A 6,322-nucleotide genomic window follows, 5' to 3' on the forward strand; every position below is an offset into this window, starting at 1 on the left:
TACCCAAGAATATTCTGACTGTGATCTCCTTGCTGCTGCTTGGCTAAATGCATGAATCTGACCCTTGGAACGTTTTGTAAGTATAGCTTTTTAAACTTACTTAACAGTGTGTGGTCTGTTCATTGCAAGAGAGATAGAAAGAGAGGAGCACCGTTTGCAAGTGGACTAAACAGGATTAAAGCATCTAACAACTTATATTCCTACCACTTTACTGATGCTTGACTTTTGTGAGTTTAAACTCTGCTACTTAGGACTGTCTCCTACTGGAGAGTGAATTTAGCCCTGCATTTTGAATCCAGGCACCCAGCTGATTCTTTTGTTATTTACCCCACACACACGAGTCACAGGGATTCTGATTTCCTCCCATAGCTACTATTAGTAGATGAAAGCCCTTAACAGCTTGGAACTAGTGTACTTGCTAGATTGCTTTACCTCATATATGACGACTTGACTGATTTGGTCGGCAGAACTGCCATTTTTTCCAGTTGCCACATAATACTCATTCCACATTGGTAAGAAGTTGATCCTTCACTGTGTGGTAGCATCTGAACTTTGGGACTCCCTGCCTGTGGGCATCAGGCAGGCACCTTCCCTGTACTCTTTTTGCCTCCTGCTAAAATCATTTTTGTTTAGGCAAACCTATTCAAACATATCAAATGTCGACAGGTATTTTAATTTGGTTTTTAGCTTATTTTTTCCCCTTTTAAAAAAAATTTCCAAAGGTTTAAAATAGTTTTTAGCTTTTTAAATGGCTGATGCAGGGGTTTTCGGTCTTTTTGTAGACTGTTCTGAGGTTTTACTACAATAATGCAGTAAATAAGTAAAATAAAATAACAAATTCACTACTATTGTGCCAAGAATATGTTGCCAAATTCACGTGCAATAAAACTCCTGCCTAGAGAGGCCCTGGGTCTCCAGGATCAGTTTGTTGCATTGGCTGCTGCCTGCTTGGTGCTGCTTTAATAAGGAGTCTGACAACAGCTGTTGGCTCCCTGCTTGAAAATAGCACAGGCAGCACAGTGTGTCACAAAGCACTGGGCTCCACTTTTGGTAAAGGAGTGCAGGGGCAGTTCCTTAGGTAGGTTATGGACGAGTCTGTGTGAGCCAAGTTATGCTGCTTTCATTCTGTAGCCATAAATAGCTCCAGCTTCTTCTTTCTGTAGCTGCTGGAAGTGCTGGCTTTACTCCAGGGCTAAATAGTGACTAATAGAATAAGCTTCTTCTGCAGAAGCTCAGTGCTTCAGAAATTGATTGAATTCTTAGAAATCGTCAATCTCCAGCTTGTATGAAAATGACTTATTTAAGTTTGTTAGTGCTTCTGGGTGCACAGCTAATTTGAAGAATGAGGCGCTGGTTTTCAAACCCACCCACCCTAGTGAACACTGCTCAAAAACAAATGTTACAGGTAGCAAAAGCTTCAGAATTCTGAGAATGCCTGGAAAGTCACAAGGAATAAACTGCAAATGTAATCTACTTTTTATGATATATATATAAAAAATGACCAGATTCTTACTCAGCTTTATTGCATCAGAGCAACATCTGCATATGTCTTCCCTTTAGTCCTAGGCTTTTCAATCTGCTTTGTACTTTTGCTGTATGTTCTAGGTATTTGATTTTATGTTTTATTTGTATGTTTTGTGACATTCTGGAATCCTCTCGATGGATGGCCATTATTACTTTTTTAAGACTAAAGGACGATGTTAACACAGAAATAATAATGGCATGTTATTCAGATACAAGTTAACACTTCATAGTGAAAATATACAAGAGAGTTCAAAGAAAGCAATGCAATTGCCCTCAAGATAGATAATTGTCAGCAATGGAGTCTTGAGGAAACTTGGCTCAATTTTCCATGCACTTTCGTAAATTGTTTCCTTTGATGGACAACAATTAAAAAAAAAAGGTGATTGGAGTGACGCAATCCATGACTTGACATATGTAGTATGCAGTGAGTTGCTCCAGATGGACAGACAGTGACAGCTGTTCAAAGGAGGTTCTTGAGTAACCAGCTAAAGAAGGCTTGTGGAGAAGAAAAAACTGGGATCATGAGGGATGATCTCCACCAGGTATACAGTACTTAGAGGGTGGTATTTTGGAAGCCTTGCTTTCTATCACATGGGTACTAATTTCTTTTGCCCTGCTGTTGCCTTTGATCAAACAAGATTTGAGGAGTTTAAAGTGGCAGGAAAGAGTTGTAAAACTAATTTTGACCAAGGATTACAGGGAGATGAGGATGTGTGCCATAGGCAATGAATATCCAATCTCAGTGTTGAAAGCGGTTCCATGAATGCATGCAATGAAACGTCTTTTTTAAAAAACCACATTCCTACTCTTTAGCCTGTGGCTAATTCAAGCATTTAGCCAAGACTACTCAATGATGCAGGACGCGGGTGGCGCTGTGGGTTAAACCACAGAGCCTAGGACTTGCCGATCAGAAGATCGGTGGTTCGAATCCCAGCAACGGGGTGAGCTCCTGTTGCTCAGTCCCTGCTCCTGCCAACCTAGCAGTTTGAAAGCACATCAAAGTGCAAGTAGATAAATAGGTACCGCTCCGGCAGGAAGGTAAACGGCGTTTCCGTGCACTGCTCTGGTTCGCCAGAAGCGGCTTAGTCATGCTGGCCACATGACCCGGAAGCTGTACGCCGGCTCCCTCGGCCAATAAAGCAAGATGAGCGTCGCAACCCCAGAGTCGGTCATGACTGGACCTAATGGTCAGGGGTCCCTTTACCTTTACCTTACTCAATGATGCATTGCCTTTTCACATGCAAGGAGAACTTTCAATAAAGTAGGTTTTACTGGTGTTGGCGCCCCCTCCCCCCATACAAGTAATCCATGCACATAATTCAAAGATGGAGATAAATGCAAGTACAGTCTATGGCAAGCTTCTGCAAGCTGATGCCCTCTGGTTGATTTGGACTACAATTCCCATCAACCTCAGCTGTGCTAGCTGGGACTGAGAGTTGTAGTCTAAAAAACCAGGAGGACACTAGGCTGGGAAAGACTATGGAGAACTGTACCATGTTTTCAGTTAACTTTCTGAGCAACAACTCCAATACGTTGAATTCCCACTATTTCCTGCCTCTTCCTCCTTTCCTGTTCTCTTATTTCCTCCCACACTATCCAGACATCTTGCCTTTAAACATTTTATTTACTTTGGCCTGATGGCTGTAATTCAGGAATCATTTGTAGAGCTGATTAGTAAATTAAGAGTGTGGGTTGGGTTGGCTCTTACACAGATCTTGGATTGTAGTATTAAGCAAGCAGTCATATGCTTGCTTTACCATGTGCCCAGCTTACAACTTGACATGCAATGATACCGCATAGCAGTTGCATGACGACTTTACATTTTCAGAGTTCTACATGGAGCCATTCATCTTGCTTGCTCACCACACCAATTCAAGTCAGCCCTGAATGTGAATTGCAGGCTTCAGAATGTTCCATCTTTCCGTTGATGGACTTTGGCTCTGAAGAATGAATACCATTGTGCAGAGTAAGCCAAAATACTTGGTGTGTGTGGATTGCTATTGGACTCAGTCACTCAACAATACCTCAGGGCTCAAAGAAATGGACTGAAGATGCAGAACTTTCTAGATAAATTTATTACAGTGCTTAAGAGTCCTATCCAATAAATGTCTATTCAGAAATATGCCCCAGAGGCAAACAAGTACCAGGGTGCAGTTTAGGTGGCTAAAGTGGGAAAAGTTACAAAATGAAATCTTAAATATAAGTGATGCTAATATGGTTGCTTTCCTTGACTGCTGCAGTTTAAGCCAAAGGCCAGTGACGGGTAACCAAAACTAAGCATTCTTTATTTCTTTTCCTCTTTCCTTTCTAGCTTGGAGAGAATTAGATTTAAGAATAAAGTCTTGCTTTGTTCCATTAGTTGCTTTCCAAATTTCAGATCACATTGGTTTAGGTCACAAGACTGGAAAATGTGTGTCCATTGCGTCTGGATTGTGTGCTTGTGTGCGTTTTACAAAGAAAGCGACATATACCGTTATACAAAACAAGGGAGTGGCATTTTATTCAATTATTAGTTCTCCCCCTGCTTGTGAGCTGAAGATATACCTGCAAAACTTACAAATGTGCAACTGGCTTTGCATATGTCTCTGGAATTCCTTTTAAAAAACATGTACGTTATAATATCTAATTATACACATAAACAATTGGAACCAACATCTCTAGCTCTGCTCTTTACAGCTTGTCAGACAAGGCTAAAAAATTGAGAAAACTTGATCTGAATTACTCCTATGAACTGGAAAGAAGGATTTTGCAAGCGTTTCCTGTCAGATTACCCTCTCTGACCAAGCTCTGCTTTATTTATTAATGGAGAAAACATTATGTTGCATAGCTACAAACACGCCTATTGTTTAGCCTTTGCTTACATTTAGGGTGCATGATTAATCCCATAATAGCAACCACACTTCTCTGACTGCCATACCTGTAATTATGCACCTGCTTGCCTTCATTATATTTTTTGAAAGTGAACACCAAAAAATTGTGTGAAACTGCTCTTAAAATTTATTTTTTGAAGAAGAGTGACTAATAATTTTTTTTATCTACAGCTGAGTGTTTTTGCACGAGAGCATCAACTTAGAACCTCATTTTTATTATGTATTTTGTTTCTTGTATTGTAATTTTATGTTGCAAACCGCCCTGAGATTTATGAATGTAGAGCAGTATACAAATTTAATAAAGAAATAAAGAAGTGAGTGTTTCTTGTTACCCTGCTCCTATCTACAGCCTAAAGCTCTCTTGAACAATGTCAAGTGAGGTGGGGGGGGGGGCTACTGAGGAAGAAGATTTGCCTAAAACTTTGGGACTCCCTGCCTGTGGGCATCAGGCAGGCACCTTCCCTGTACTCTTTTTGCCTCCTGCTAAAATGGACTTGCTTATCAGAAGGTCGGCGGTTCAAATCCCCGTGACGCGGTGAGGTCCCGTTGCTCGGTCCCAGCTCCTGCCAACCTAGCAGTTCGAAAGCACGTCAAAAGTGCAAGTAGATAAATAGGTACCACTCTGGCGGGGAAGGCAAACGGTGTTTCCGTGCACTGCTCTGGTTCGCCAGAAGCAGCTTAGTCATGCTGGCCACGTGACCTGGAAAAACTGCGAACAAACGGCTCCCTTGGCCAGTAAAGCGAGATAAGTGCCGCAACTCCAGACTTGTTCGCGACTGGACTTAACTGTCAGGGGTTCTTTATCTTTACCATTTTTAACACGTACATGTGGCTTCCCATTCCTCCTTTCCTAATGTGGGAAGATCATGTGGAACAAAACTTTAATAATTAGTTCATTATATATCTAGATGAATCTGTCATGATGCAGCAACCTTCTTTTGCCATGGTCAATTTGTTGCTTCCACAAATACTTAGATGTGCATGATCTCTAATAGAAGGGCAGCATTGTTTAAGAGACACAGTGATTGTATGTATCTGGCAGCTTTTGGGGCTGATGAGGGTGGATACAAATGCTCTAAAGAAACAAATAATTTGTTTGCCCAATGGGATATTGAGGCTAACCTCGTCCGCCTTTTTCTTTCATGCTTATGGGTGACCTGATTATGTGTAAACGTGGAATCAAAGCATGGTTGTTAATTCTAGAACAGTTTAATACTGATTTCAGATCCTGTGACAAGCATCATGTTGAATACAGAAGAGACCACAATTTTACCATTTTTTTTAGTTCGTAGCTTGATTTTCTTTCTTTCCAGGAACCTGAAAGCTGCCATTTGTAGTTACAATCCTATTAATGCGTATTTGGAAGTAAGGTTTTATAGGATTGCAGCCTTGATCGAATTCTGCACAGAAACTAGCAAGTGAAACTGGCAATCTGCACACTGCCTTCTTCACTTGCACAAACATTTACTGTACTGCATGCACATTACAGCGGACGCTATCTATACCGTCTATATCTATATCGGTGTTACATATATCCACAAAAACAAAATAGCTGAAGCTATCAAAAAATAATCCCCCCTCACTAGTCTTTTGAGTTAGCAGAAAAGAGCCTTATTGACCTTTCAGGTTTTCAGCCTGATTTGTAGAGAAGAGCACCCCACATTTTGCTTTTTGTTTAAAAACACTGTCGCTTCCTTCTAAGAAAGGGGGGAACTGCCTGCCGCTCTCTTTCCCGCTCCCCTCCCAATAGTCTGAGGCTGGGGGAGGCGGGAACGCATTGGGATGTTCGCCTCTGCCTCCTTGTCTCTCGTTGCCGCGGTGCCTGCCGGGAATTGTGGTCCCGCTCCTCGAGGCGTGCCGATTACTCCAGCAGTCGGAGGGCCAGGCCTCCGCTTCCCGAGACCCTTTGCGGGCGCCCGCGGCCTCCT

This window comes from Podarcis muralis, chromosome 5, assembly GCF_964188315.1.
Source record: "Podarcis muralis chromosome 5, rPodMur119.hap1.1, whole genome shotgun sequence".
Classification (NCBI taxonomy): domain Eukaryota; kingdom Metazoa; phylum Chordata; class Lepidosauria; order Squamata; family Lacertidae; genus Podarcis; species Podarcis muralis.